This window comes from Aphelocoma coerulescens, chromosome 24 (genome assembly GCF_041296385.1).
Source record: "Aphelocoma coerulescens isolate FSJ_1873_10779 chromosome 24, UR_Acoe_1.0, whole genome shotgun sequence".
NCBI lineage: Eukaryota > Metazoa > Chordata > Aves > Passeriformes > Corvidae > Aphelocoma > Aphelocoma coerulescens.
The window spans coordinates 5,294,280-5,309,280 of record NC_091037.1 but is presented as its reverse complement, the minus strand read 5'-3'; the positions used below and the strand labels follow the sequence as shown (position 1 = coordinate 5,309,280).

The 15,001-nt window shown below is 48.7% G+C and overlaps 1 protein-coding gene across 3 annotated transcripts in view; it reads left to right on the top strand.

Moving 5' to 3' along the window:
• The first annotated feature begins 2,014 nt into the window (after positions 1-2,014).
• The window catches only part of PKNOX2 (PBX/knotted 1 homeobox 2), an 86,499-nt gene continuing 73,512 nt past the window's right edge, over positions 2,015-15,001 (top strand). For all 3 annotated transcript variants that reach the window (XM_068994657.1, XM_068994654.1, XM_068994655.1), the window contains exon 1: positions 2,015-2,076. The gene's annotated coding sequence lies outside the window, so the exon portion shown is untranslated. The remainder of the gene's footprint in view (positions 2,077-15,001) is intronic.

Here is a 15,001-nt window from a genome sequence, read left to right as displayed (position 1 = left end):
GCTCGAGGAGGGAATGTGAGGAGCTTGTTGCTGCTGGCTCCAGAAGAAATATCCCTGCACTGCGAGAACCCTAAAATTTTGAGCATTTGGGTATTTTTGGCAATGATGTAGCTTAAAGTACGCCCCACACGTGCCTGCTCTTTTACATCCCTGTTTTCCAAGATGAGATGTGAGAAAGATGAGATGCCAAGTGTGGATGATCCAGTGGTCCTTTGATATCACGATGATGGGTTTTCCATCTGCCTCCCCTTCTCTCTTCCTTTCCAATTCTCCAGTTTCTGCAAAACCCGAAATATTTTCTGTCTGGCATCCCCTGCTGGTTGAAACAACCGGCGACAGCTTTATGGCTCCTCATCTTTGCTCGCTTCTGTGGAATAGTAATAAGGGAGGGGAAAAATATCCCGTCAGCTGATTTACAAGGCAAGAAATTCCTATAAATCATTCCAACATCTCCAAAGGACTGGGGGGATGCTCTGAATTCCCGCTGGTTTTCCCAGTCATGCAATGCAGTGATTTTTTTTCTTTTGGAGGGGGGTGGGTGGGATTCATCCCAACCACCCACTGCATCTCTCTGCTGTTTTATTGATGGATTCCAAGCGGGAGCCACCAACCCAAAGGACATCAGTGTATGTTAGAGCCTGCTCCCGACAGGAAGTACAAACAGTGACTGAGCAAACATTTTCTGGAGGGACTTACTTTCGGGATAAACTGGAAGGAGGGATTTAGGAATGCTGATTTGCAAGTGGCCATTTGTTCTGGAAAACTGAAGAGGAAAAATTAAAGTGTTTCGGGTTCCTGGCCTTAAATTTAATTTGTTTTACCACCTTTCCCATTGCATCCCTGACCCCATGGCCATCCCTTACACACCGTTTAGTGCTGCTGGCTCATACATCCCTCTGTAACTCTTTGGAGCCAATTTTAATCTATTCCCTAACCAATTAACCTTAACCTATTCCAAAGGAATTCTGGGGCTGTTTTGAGTGACTCCGCCCCCCACCCAAGATCCTTAGGAGATGGGCAGAAATTCAGCGTTTCTCGTTAAATCCATTCTTGATGGCATTTTTAATCACGGAAAGGATTGGAAAATTGGGAGAAAAAAACCTGTGGCCAGACTGATCCAGAAAAATCCATCCCTGTGGCTTTTGCAATAAAATGTGGGAAAATTTGGCTATAGGACCCAGTGCTCCCAATGAAAGTGATTCCAGGAAAACCTCATCTTCTTTGCGAAAGAGAAGGGCAGTTGATGTCTCATGCGGACCAAAATTTGGGTAGGGGGAGCTCGGTCAGAAGCCACCTTCCCCCAAATTAACAACAATTAATAGATACTTCCAAAATAAGAGTGTTTTTGCCTGGGGAAAATACCACAGGAGGAGTTTTGGGTGGGATTTCACTGGGTGCCCTAAATTTCACGGTTGTGCTGGGGGGTGGGCGGGTTTGGTAACCCCTCCTGGGGGTCTTGATGGAGGGGGCACTGCGGGGGTTGGAGCTGGGAGAGTCCGGGACCACCGAGGCTGGCTCTGAATCTGTCTGGGATGGCAAAAGCATCCGGGGGGGAGGGGAGGCGGTGGAAATACGGGGGGAGCAGATGCTGCCGGAGGAGAAATACGTGTTGGGGGTTAATATGGATGCGGGGCAGCATATTTGGGAACCAAGGTGGGGGACAGACGCTGCTGGGGAGGCAGATGCGGTGGGGGGAATCTGCTTGCGGGGGGTGCAGGTGCACCCCGGCTGAGGGGAGCAGGGGCAAAGGCGGCGACGTGCGGGGGACACCGGGGGGGTCCGGAGGCAGGCGGGGGGACGGCTGCGTTTTGGGGAGGGGGCGGGGGGGGGGGCAGGACGGGGGGGGCGGGCGCCGGCCAGCAGGGGGCGCTGCCGGGGAGCGGCGAGGGGCGTGGCCGGGGGCGGGGCCCCGCCCGCGGGGTGGGTTGGGGGCGGGGCTCGGCGTCGGGGGCGGGGCCCTGCGGGCGGGGGGCGGGGCCTGGCGGCGGCGGCGCGGCGGGGCCGGGCGGGCGGGCGGGCGGCGAGCGGCGGCCGCGCTGTCAGGCCGGTGTCGGTGTGATGAAGATTGGCGGGCAGGTAGGGCTGTCACTCACGGCGGGGCCGCCGCGCGGGGGCGGGCGGAGCCGCGGAGCCCGGCGGACAAAGCGGCGCGGGCGGCGGGGCACGTGCGGCGACGGCGGGGACACCCCCCCCCCCACCCCCCCCCCCCCCACCCCCCATCCCCTCCGGTGTGGGAAGTAACTTGCCGTTCCCGCCGTCTCCCCGGCGGTGCGGGGCCGGGGCAGCGCGGGTGTCCGTCCCCGGTGTCCGGTTCCCCCTCCGGGCTGACCTCCGGCCGGCTGTGCCACTGCGGTTCTCCGCCGTGACCCCCTCGGCCGGGCGCGATAATTTTGGGGGGGATGCAGCGGTTCGGGCGGGGTGCACCCCCTCCTCCCCATCCCCCGACCGGCTGCAACGATCCCGGGGGGAGGCGTCCAGTGATCTGGGGGTTGCGCACCCCCCAGCCGCTCACAGACCCCCCAAAGGTTGCGGCCCCCCGAACAAGTTGCAGCCCCCGCTGTGCCCGGTTGCAGAACCCCCCCGGAGGGTCGCGGTGTTTTTGGGGGGGGGGGGGGGGTCGTACCCCACAGTTGGTCGCAGTCTCCCCCCGCCGCTTGCAGCCCCCGCTGCCCGGTTCCAGGGCTTTTAGGGGGGTTGCGACCTCCGGCCGGCTGCGGACCCCCCCAGCCGATTCCAGATCCCCCCTGCCCCACCGCTCCCCGCGCCCCCCCGGGGGCTGCAGCCCCCCGCGCTCGCTGCAGTGACCTCGGACCGGCTGCAGCCCCCCGAGCACTTGGCATGCTCCCACCGCGGGGCTGCTCCAGCCCCTCCAGCCGCTCCTAGTGCCCTCCCTGGGGGCTGCAGCCCCCCCTTACCAGTTGCGATCCCCCCTGGCTGCCTGCAGGGATGGCAGCCCCCTGCAGCTGGCCACGGTTGCCCTGGAGGGGGGGTGGCAGCCCCCCCGCCCCCCAGCTGGTCCCAGCTCCTTGGAAGGGCTGTAGCCCCCCAGCTCCTGGCATTTGGGAGGTGGGAAGTTGCCCCCCGTGCAGCCGGGGTGGGGGGCTGCAGCGGGTGCTGGTGGCGCTTTATCTGCAGCCTCCCAGCTTTGCAAAGCACCCAGTTAGCTCGGGGTGCCCTCCCAGGACCCCCAGGGCACCCACTGGGTGGTGGGGGGCCACCGTGCCACCTCGCAGGGCCTCCTGCGGGCTGCATGCCAGTGCCGGAGCGTGGCCCTCGCAGGCGTGCCGCATCCCGCCGCCTCTCCTGGGACAAACCCCTCCGTGCACCCCTGTATCCCCCGTGTGCCGCCTTCTCCTGGCGCACCTCATTTCCCCCAGGGCACCCCCTTTCCCCTGGAACACTCCACGGGACGCCCCGGCAGCCCCTCTCTCCCCCCCCCTCCCTATCCCACAGGGTTGGATGAATACTCCAGAAATCCCTTTTAGTGGCTCTGCAGCAATGCAGGGAGGGCTTCTTAATAATAATAATTATTATTATTATTATTACTATTATTTTAAATTTATCCTTGAATTTTTTATTGCATTTCCGTCTGTAGGAGGGTGGCTCCGCCGGTGGCATTGTGCAACTCGGGAAGTTTTGCCGAGGGTTTGGGGTGTCCCTCCACTTCATCCCAGTCCTCACCAGGTGTCGAAGCTCAGCTTGGGCTCCGGCTCTTTGTTTGGGCTCTTCCCGGTTTTTCTCGCTCCCAAGGATCTTTTTTCCCACTATCTCGCCGCCCACCGGGTAACGGGAAACCCTAAACCCGGCAGGATATTTTCAAACTCCCAGCCGGGGAGATTAGATTGAGGAAAGGGGGGGGATGGATTATTTTTGGCTGGGATGCAGGACAGCTGTCTGCCGGGGAGAAACAGAAAATAGGAGAGGAAATGGCTTAATTTGGCTTTTTTCAACTTATTTTGCCTTCAAATCCTCAAAAGTTTTGGGGTTGGAGTGGGGAAAAGCAGCGTGTGGCTCAGTGGACCTGGCTTTGGTGAAACTTTTGGACATCATGCCTCCAAAAGTGCTGACTCGGCGTTGCTGGCATCATCCCGGTGTAGGAAAGTGGGTGCTCCCTGAAAAAAAACCACCCCAAAACCTTTGGGGCCCGATGTTTCAGGGGCAGTTTCCAGCCTCACATGGACGGGGGGAGGGGTTTGGGCGAATCAGTTGGATTTTGGGTGATTTAGGTGAAAAAAATAGCACGTTGTTTTGGGTTTAAGCCATATGGAGCAGACAGATGATGGGATCAGGATTCCCCCTTATTTTTTTTCCCCTCCTCCCTCCTATTTTATTTAACTCCCTGCGCTGAGATTCCTTCGTTAGGAGCAAAAGTTAATTGCTTGAGGCTAATTACAGGAGAGGTTAATAGGAGAGCTGGCGGTGTCAGGAAGAGATGTTCCTTAGCATCCCAAAATTGGGCTTTTCAAGGCACTTTGCAGCCCTTGCCTCCCAAAGCTGGCACTGGGGGGTTCCATAAGCCCCTTCATTTTAACCTGAGATCTGTGTAGCAGTAGATATATATTTATATATAACATTAAATGCTCCCTAATATCATGGGGTGAGGGAAAAAACAGGGAGAAAAGTGGTGCTGAGCTTCCCCACTGAGCTTGCAGGAACATATTCCATTTTCCCTCCATCGTTTTTGGGAGGGGGAAATAAAGGATATCTCATTTTTTATGGAAATCTCCCTTTCTTTGAGGAAATTGCCTTTTTTTAAAAGTTACTCCATTTTAAGGGAAACATTTCTTTTTTTTAGGAAATAGTGTTTTTTTTTAAAGGAAGTCACCTTTTTTTTTTTTTTTAAGGAAATCTCCTCTTTTTTCCTAAGGTGGTTTTGTTTTTAAAGGAAATCTCCTCTTTTGGATTAAATGCATGAAGTTGTACTGGGAGAAGAGTGTTTTACCCCACTGGCACACCAGGAATAACTGTTTTTCCAGCTCGAGGATAAAACAAGACCCTCATGGGGCAGCTTTGGATTTCGGGTGATTTTGGCTTTTCCACTGAACTTCTGAATTACTTCTTGTCTTTTTTCCAAGTGGATGGACAGCATCTCTAAGTCTCTGAGCGATAATGGGGTTTTTTTTTTTTGTCCTCCAACAAAACTTAAATATTGGCTTGGTCCTGCTGGGAAGAGCATCCTTCACCCATCCATCCTCATCCGCAGGGATGCGGGGGCCAGACTGCACCTCCGGGTACCATCCGCATCCTGGTTGGGTTTGTGCCATGGATTCTTGGGATATTTCCTGAAGACACGGAGAAAATTAACCTGGGATGCTGGGACACCCCAATTTGGCAGAATTGATTTTCCTGGGAGCTGCTCTGGCTTGGAGTAATCAGCGAAATGAGTCAGAGCGATGGGAGGGATGCAAGGAGCAACATGCCACGCTTCCTAAAGTCGGGAGGAAACTTTTGCCACAATTAGGGATAAATTAAGGGAGATTTGGCATCTGCAGTCCGGGTGGGAAAGCCAGATCGAGCATCAGTGTCATCTTTATTTTAGGTCATGGGTACTGCTGATGCCTCTCAGCATCCTGTCTCCTGTTATTCCCCATCCTTGTTTCACTCCAGCATGTGGAAAGCTGCTTTTTTGGGGTGTTAGTGGGATAATTTACTGGATCCAGACAATTCCCAGTTGCATTTAATATCCTGTGCACTGTCGAATAACTTGATTCCCAAATAGTTTTCGCCACCACCAAAGAGGGTGTTAACAAATGCCCTCTAATTAGCCCAAAAATAAATTAATTCCCAGCATCATTAGTCAGATCATTAAGATGCCGGCTCCAAATAATAATCCGGAAGGATGGGAATTAATCCTCAATTAAATTTAAACTCGGGTTTATCCCTGCCTCCAGCCTTGGAAGGACCGAGGTGGTGCTCCAGGTAATCCCCATGGGAAAATGGAAAAGCAGCCCTGGCGGGATGGGATGGAGCCACGATCCTGGTGGGATGGAGCTGTGATCCCAGTGGGATGAGGCTGCCTTTGCCCAGCTGTGGTTTGCAGCTGTATAAATAAGACGGGAATTTGGCCTCAGCGCTTCCCAACTGCTTGATAAGATCCTATTTTTTTGGCTTTTCCTCTTCCAAACAGGAACACAAACCCTGGGTGCTCCCAGCTCTGGTTAATTGGTTCAATAGTTGGGTTGCAGAAGACCTTCAAGACCGTTGGGTCCAGCTGTGCAATCGACCCCTAAACCACTTCCCAAAGCACCATGTCTACAATTCTAAAAAATTGTTATTTACTTATTACTTATTTTTATTTTATTTTAATTTAATTTTAATTTCATGTTATTTCTTATTTTATTTTACGGTTTAGTTTCTTTTAATTTTTGATTATCTGGTTTAGTTTTATTTTTATGCTTATTTTTAAATTTAAAAAAATTTTTTTTTTCTTTTTTTCTGCTTTGTCACTATTTGATTTTTTTACCTTGACTTTCATTTTCCAGGCCATGCTTCCCCCACCTTCCAGCATCCTGTGCCACCTGTCCCATCCTTCCCATACAAAGTATAATCCAGGCAGGAAAATCCCAAATATCCAGGTAGCCTCACCAAAAGGCCATGACCCCTCAGGTTTAGGGATGCAGCACTGCTGATGCTCCCCAAAAACCAGATTATTTTGGTGCAGGAGGAGGAGAAAGTGAAACCCAGCTTGTGTTGAGGGGAAAAACATTCTCCACTAATGTTCAATCCGGAGCTTTTGGCTTTAACAAGGTGTTACAAAAACTATGAGAAATGTTATAAGTGAGCCCACAGTTTTTGGCCAGGCTTTCCCTTCCCTGGCTGGGCTGGCTGCCTGGATCCCTGCCAGAAATCTCAGAAAGCCAATTAAAAATAATCCTGATTTTGGACCAATTATGGGAAGCTTCTCTTTTATTTCTTCCCCCATTTAGTATTTTTTTGGAGATGTGTTTGGGAGTGGGGTTTCGAGGGGGAAAATCCTGTCACGCCCAGAAGGGAGCGGGAACAACCTCAGCCCCCACAGGAGCTGGGAGCTTCTTCAGTCTTGGGTTAGAGCTTGAACCCCTTGGAATTTTTTCCAAGTCAGGAAAAGCTGATTTTATTTTCACTTTTCCCCCCTTTTTCCCTAATTTTCCTCCTTTCCCCCTCCTTTTTCCCTAATTTTCCTCCTTTCCCCCTTCCTCCCCTCCACCTTTTTCTCCTTTCCCCCCCTTTTCTACCTTTTCTCCTTTATTTTTTTTATATTTTCCTTTGTCTTCTTTTTCCCCATCCTTTTTTTCCTCCCCTTTCTTTTCCCTTTTTCCTTATTTCCTTTTTTGCTTCCTGTTTTATTTTATTTTATTTTATTTTATTTTATTTTATTTTATTTTATTTTATTTTATTTTACTTTTTCCTTTTTTACCTTTTTTAAATCTTTTCCTTTTTCTGTTTTATTTTGCCCTTGATTTTCCTTTTTTTTCTTCTCCTTCTTTAAATATTTTTTTCCCCTTTTCCCCTTTTTTCCTTGTTTTCCTTTTTATTTTTCCTCCCCCCCCCTAAAAAAAGAGGAATGTTTTTTCCCTTTCCCCCCTGTCTTTCTTTCTTTCTCACTCCTATTTTTTCCCATTTTCTCTTTTCTGCCCTCTTTTATATTCTTTTTGGCTTTTCCTCTTTCCCTTTCCCTTCTTTTTTTTTTTTAACTTTTATTTTTTTCCCTTTATTATTTTTCCTTTTTCCCCTCCTTTTCCCCCTTTTTTCCCATCCTTTTTGGCAGCCCAACCCTCTCCAAGCAGCAAACCCAACCTGCCCCAGCCCAGGCTCTCTGGGGTCCCCCCTGATGCCACACGCTCTGCCCCCAGCCCAGCAATGAGGCAAAACTTGGCCAAATAATTGAAAAAAAAAGAACAATATCGAATTGTAGCAGCTTCCTTTGCCATTGCCAGATCAGCAGTGTGTTATGCCCAGGATTATTTGGTGGAGGCAGCACCAGCCTCTCCCAGCTCCATCACTCCCAGGTATGTCGAGGGCACTTTATGGCTTTATAAAGCCCTTAAAATGTTTTTTTTAAACACTACTTGAAGCTTCCAAGGCAAGTTTGAGAATAGCAATTACCAGCTCCTGGATCCCTGGGCGAATTCCCACGGTGATGGTGGATGTAAACCACTTTAGACATTTTTAATGCTCCTGAGCAATAAATTTAAAAGGGAATTTATTGTTCCAAGCTGCTAATTTCTCCATCCGAATGCCGCTGCCTGTTGCCGGTGCTGATGCCGAGGACAGCTGGGAGCCTGGATGGAGATTTTGATGCTATCCCAGAAAGAAAAGTCTTTTGCCTGCTTGATTTTTCTCCTTCTTTCCCTGTTTACTATTTTTACCCTATTTCCACTCTCTTCCTTCTGCCTCTTTCCAAAGGGAAGGCTCCCGGTGAGTGAGGATGATGAGCTGAGCCCTCTCCAGGTCTTGGATTTTATAACCCCCTTCATCAGCTCATAATAAATAATCATAAATAATTGGCTCAGGGATGGTGGGTGGATGTCTCCCCTCCAGACCATCCTGCATTCCATGCCCTCCATCCCACCTCTTGCATCCTGCATCCCCTCCCTGACCTTGCTCACTCAATTTAGATAGAATTATTCAAAAAACCCCCCAAAATCTGGGTTCTGAGGAGATGAACTTTGCTGGAGGAGTTTAAAAAAATGAAATAAATTCTTACTATTTCCTAGCTCAATCCCAAGAAAATCCCATTTCTATAAAATGCCTGCAAAGGTCTTTTAATGCATTTACGTGCAGAAATTGGTCTCTTTATATCTTGGTGCCAGATCCAAGATCTCATAACTCTGGTAATTAGTTAATTGCTCTAAAACAAAAATAATGAATTGGGGCACTTTGTCAGTGGGGTGGTAAAGAACAAACTTAACTATCATAGAAAAGGAACAATAAAAAATAAATAGCAATACATGCTCAATAACCAAGAAAAAGTAAATAGTAAATAATGAAAGATAACAATATGAATTAAATACTAAATGGTATCGATGGGTTATTTTCCTGTGGGGTGATGCTGGTGTGATTTTAGTGATGCTCATCCAACTTCAGGGATGCTGGTGCCAGTTTCAACAATGCCAGTACAATTTTCATAGATGCAATTTTAGTGATGCTCCTTCAGTTCTAGGGTTGATGGTGCAACTTCAGGGGTGCTGCTGCAATTTTAGGGATGCTGCTGCAATTTTAGGGATGCTGCTGCTGTTTTAGGGATACTCATCTACCTGTAGTGATGCTGGTCTCATTTTAGGGATGCTGGTCTCATTTTAGGGATGCTGCTGCAATTTTAGGGATGCCAGTGCAGTTTTCGGGATGCTGGTGTGACTTTAGTGATGCTGGTCCAGCTTTAGGGATACTGGTGCAGTTCTAGAGATGCTTATCCAGTTTTAATGTTGCTCATCCAATTTTAGCAGTGCTGGTACAATTTTGTGGGTGCTTATCCAGATTAGGGGCTACTCGTGCAGTTCTAGTGATTCTGATGCATTTTTACCAACACTTGTCCATTTCCAGTGATGCTCCTCCAGCTCCTGGCTGTGACTCCCCCAGACCAGTAACCACCATGGGCATATTCCCCATTCCTGCTATTTTCCCTCATGAAAACCTGACCCCAGTCCCACTGTCTTAACCATCACTTTTTATCAAGTTGCTTTTCACTCTTTTTGAGCATTTCAGTGTTTTCTCCTCATACCAGGAACCACCTCTTGCTGTTGGGGAGCTTTTCCTTCTTTCCAACGTGACCTTTGCCATCTTAATCCCACCCTGTACCGTGCTAAATCATTCCTCCTTGCCTAAACAACCTCCAAAAGGTTTTTTTTCCTGTTCCTTCCCTTTTAAATTTAACACCCCAAACAGTGGAGCTGAAGGTCCTGCTGAGAATATTTATGCTAAAACCACCAAATAAAGCTATTTAGTAGCATCTTTAATAGCTGAGTACCTGGCAAGTGGCCAGGGTTATCTCAAGGTAGAGACGTCGGGGGGGTTATTTTCCCTGCAACCATTTCTATAGGGATTTGGCTCAACAGGGGAAAAGGCAGAGAAATTCCCAGTGCTGTTATCCCTGCAGGAATTACTGGGAGCGTTTTCACCCAGAATTAATTGTGCTTGGAGAGGGGCTCAGTGCAGCAGTGCTCTCACACTGCTGTGATAAGATGGGAAGGGCTCAGGGATTGGGAAGTGGCTCAATTGGGATTCCGGCCTCCGGTTTGGGTGCGCTGAGTGTAAATCTGGGAAGTGATGGGGTGAGACCTGCTACAAGGTGGGATTTGCATAATTCCCTTCGCAAGATTCCCACCACCCAACTGCTCCAGCCCAGCTCTGGCTCGGCCCATCCATCCCACACCCCAGTGCTGCCCTGGGGGGCTGCTCCCCCATCCGAGGGCACCCCATGCCCTGCTCCAGCAGGCACACAGCACCCATGAGCCAAGCAGGCAGAATTCCACCCTTTGTTTCCTGTTCGCCGGCTCGACTTCGGGAGGCTGGAGCGCTCAACAAGCCCCTCTTTGTGCTAATTTAATTAATGGCCGGGGCTGAGGGCAGTGGGGATGAGACACGGTGGCTATAAATACCTGCCTGGGGGGGGTGCATGGGGGCCTTCAGCCCAGCGGCAACTGAACCGAGATCTAATTAATTTCAATTTAATCCAAATTGACTCAGAATAAACCCCTATTGATTGATTGGTTTATACTAGGAAGCCAAAGGTTGATTGGGTTCTGATAGAAAATTATCGATGGATCGATTTATAATAGGAAGTCATGAGTTGGTTTGCTTGTAATGAAAATTTATTGACTGGTTTGGGGTAGAAAATCGGGGGTTGATTGATTTATAATGGGAAATTATTGATTGATTCATCGTAGAAAATAGTGGGTTGATGAACAGTAAAAAATTATGGATTGATGTACACTAGAAAATTATTGATTGATGGATTTAGAATAGAAGGTAATGGATTGATCACATTATAACAGAAAATTACTGATTTATAATAAAAATATTGGTTGATTTATAATAGAAAATTATCAATCAATTGATTGATAAGAGGGAATTATTATGCAGGAGAGCAGCGTGAGTGCTGGACACACATTGTCCTCCCCATCCCAGTTTTGAGGAAGGAGAATCTTGTCCCCTGTGAGCAAAGTGCAGCTGGTGATCAACCTGTTCATGTACTCCTAGGGGAAAAGAACTTCTCTGATGCAAACTGAACATCCCAATAGTGATTTCCAGGGAGAAGCACCCCTTGGATATACATGCACACCCTCCTGGTGTGCCTCTGCCAGTGTCCAAGTGCATGAGCTTGGTGGATGCTCCGTTTCCTGGAAAATTCCTTGTCCCTGTGCTGGTTTTTTTTTTTTTGGTTGCAACCCGAATTTCAAACTTTGCATTCCATTTGCAAGCGAGGGAGGGGAATAACACAGAGGTAGGTTCTCTGAAGCTGCAGCAATGGAGTCAAAAAGAAATTTGAAACTTGCTGCTGAGTGAGTTTTAGCTGCCAAAAGTGATGTTGATCTTCCACGGGAGATGCAGATGATTTTTCCAGCTGATAAATGGTAGTTTTCAATGACGAGATTAGGATATGTTAGTGAACTTCTATAATATAGTATAGCATAATTTATAGAAGAATAAATACAATTAATACAATTAATAGAGATATATATAATACCATAAAATAATTCAGTAGAATGTTCTTTTAATGTACAATGAAATTAAGCAGTGATATGGCTGCAAGAATGGGGATAATCCTAAATCAGAGATTTTTGGCCCCAAACAGCAAAAATCCCCATTCAGCTCATTGCTGAGTAGGGGGAAAAAAAAATCAGTGAATATCAATTTTTCTCCAAATTTTTGCTATTTTGGCACATAGAACGTCACATCTTTGCTGCTGCCCTGGGTAAGGAACCCTGAGCATGTCACTGGCAGGGACCAAGTGCTAAGTTTTATTTATTTATTTTTAATGTCCATGGGAAAACTCCCCAAATACAATATAAACATCCACCAAATCCCTCTGTGATCCCAAGCCCTGGATCTCAGCTGCATCTTTGTGTCCACTGTACCATTAATTAACAAGATTTCCAAATATTTGCTGAAATCCAAAGTGCTTTTTGCCCCCGGGTGTGCATTTATTCTCCTTCCTAGAAATAAAATAAGACAAATCATTAACACCAACGGTTTGGGTGCCTGTTGTTACTTTTAACATTTCTATTTCCATTCCCTTTAAGACAGGGTGTAGTCCCCGTTTATTTTAGGGATGCTGGGTCCGTGTCACATGAAACGGAGGGAAATTGTTGGTGAAATGATATCCCCAATCCTAAAATAGCTGCGTTCCGGCACGGCCCCGCAATCCCTCGGTGAGGCCGGATCCTGCAACCCGAGCCCCGGCAGCCACGGGGCACGGCCGGGCCAGCGCCTCCCTCGGTTACACCCCGGCGTTCTTTACCGAGCGGCTGCTCGCTCCTGCTTTTGCTCCGAGGGCATCAAAACAGCCCGTGCCTGCAGCCCTGGTTTAGTTTTCCATATGAATAGCCCGAATCCTTGCAGGGAAAATCTGGGAGTTGAGTAGATCCGTGTTTGGTGCCGTGTTTTCTCCCTGTGCAACGGGAGCTGGAGGATCCCTGGTCCAGTCTGAGATTATCCCTGGTGCCCCAAGCACTGGGTGCACAGGGAGCTGGAGCATCCATGAGCATCCCTGTCCAGCCTGGGATGATCCCTGGTACCCCAAGCATTGTTTGCACAGGGAGCTGGGATATCCCTGAGCATCCCTGTCCAGCCTGGGATGATCCCTGGTGCCCCAAGCACTGTTTGCACAGGGAGCTGGGATATCCATGAGCATCCCTGTCCAGCCTGGGATGATCCCTGGTGCCCCAAGCATTGTTTGCACAGGGAGCTGGGATATCCCTGAGCATCCCTGTCCAGCCTGGGATGATCCCTGGTGCCCCAAGCACTGTTTGCACAGGGAGCTGGGATATCCTTGAGCATCCCTGTCCAGCCTGGGATGATCCCTGGTGCCCCAAGCATTGTTTGCACAGGGAGCTGGAGCATCCATGAGCATCCCTGTCCAGCCTGGGATGATCCCTGGTGCCCCAAGCACTGGGTGCACAGGGAGCTGGGATATCCCTGAGCATCCCTGTCCAGCCTGAGATGATCCCTGGTGCCCCAAGCATTGTTTGCACAGGGAGCTGGGATATCCCTGAGCATCCCTGTCCAGCCTGAGATGATCCCTGGTGCCCCAAGCACTGTTTGCACAGGGAGCTGGAGCATCCCTGAGCATCCCTGTCCAGCCTGGGATGATCCCTGGTGCCCCAAGCACTGTTTGCACAGGGAGCTGGGATATCCCTGAGCATCCCTGTCCAGCCTGGGATGATCCCTGGTGCCCCAAGCATTGTTTGCACAGGGAGCTGGGATATCCCTGAGCATCCCTGTCCAGCCTGGGATGATCCCTGGTACCCCAAGCACTGGGTGCACAGGGAGCTGGGATATCCCTGAGCATCCCTGTCCAGCCTGGGATGATCCCTGTATCCTTACTTGGTGCCCTGTGCACAGGGTGCTGGAGTATTCCTGAGCATCCCATGTGCAGTCAGGGTGATCCTTGTGTTCTTGCTCACTCTGTGCACAGGGAGCTGGAGCATCCCTGGTCCAGCCTGGCATGATCCATCATTCCCATCCTCCCCAGCCCTGAGTGGCTCCTCTACAATAGGAGTGTTTTAAAAATAATTATTCCCCCTTGGCATTTTCAGGAGAAAAAAAATGGTGATTCTCCCATAGGAAGAAGCTCTCCAGCCTCCTATGGGGTTTAGCATCACTGGAGGGAGCCACCCCAAGCAGGAGATGGGAGCAGAGCTGTGGGGTGCTGGCACAGCAGCTGGCTTCTCATTCCCAGTAGGATTCGGGGCATTAGTACAAACCACTGGGTTTTACTGGGGTTGTACTGGGCTTTTTTGGCTCCCGAGTGGGGCAGTTTGATTGGCAAACACAGATGGTTTAGATTTTTCCAAGTGTTGGTGATGTCCACTGGCATCTGTATTTGCACAACTTCACAGAAATGCTCCACATCCACTTTCAATCCCAGTTTTCCTAGAGTGAAGACCTTCGCTCCTACCCAAGTTTATGGCTGAAAGTTTTTCTTGTTGGGGTTTTTTTTCAATCCAAAGGGGGAATGTTTGGGATGAGTCTTATCTCCATCCCTCTCTGCCAGGAACAGGGATATTTGTGCACTGGATTTTTGTTCCAGGGCAAGCAAAAATCACAAAGTAATTAAATTTCTACTGGGATGAAGCAGGGCCAGGGAAAAAGTTCGATGGGAGAGAGTGAAAATAGGGATTGGGAATCCCATGTTGGTGTCCCACACCAGCATCCCTGTCTTGCTGGGTTAGAGGTTTGGGTGGGTTTATCCCTGCTTTGTGGTGGGGAAATTGTTTTCCTTTGTCTATGGGAAAATAAAAAGAAGAAAGAAAATTGGTTAAAAAAAGAAAGTAAAGAAAGAAAAGCGGTAATGAAAAACAAAAAAATTTTGTTTTTTGGGAAAGGGAAGGAAATAGAAGTAAAAAGAAAAAAGAAACTTGGTAAAAAAAAGTGGGAAGAAAGAGAAAAAGAAATAAAAAGAAAATGGGAACATAAAAAAAAAAGAAAATGAAAAGGAAACTTGGTTAAAAAGAAACAATAAAGCAAAATCAGAAAAATGGGGAAAAATAATACAAATAGAAAATTGAAAGGAAAAGCAAAATTGGTAAAAAATCAAATTGGAAAAAATAAAGTAGAAAAATATTAAAAGAAAATTAGGAAAAAAAAAGAAAAAAGGAAAACCGAAAAAAAAAGGTTAAAAGGAGATAAAAAGCAGATACCCCCAGTTGAAGGTAGAGTTCCAACAAGGTGTTTTTCAGCAGCATTCCTCTCCATCTCTCTGCCTTCTCTGGTGGGAATTATCCCCCTCTCCTGCAGCATTCCTCTCCATCTCTCTGCCTTCTCCCATGGGAATTATCCCCCTCTCCTGCTGCCTGCCACA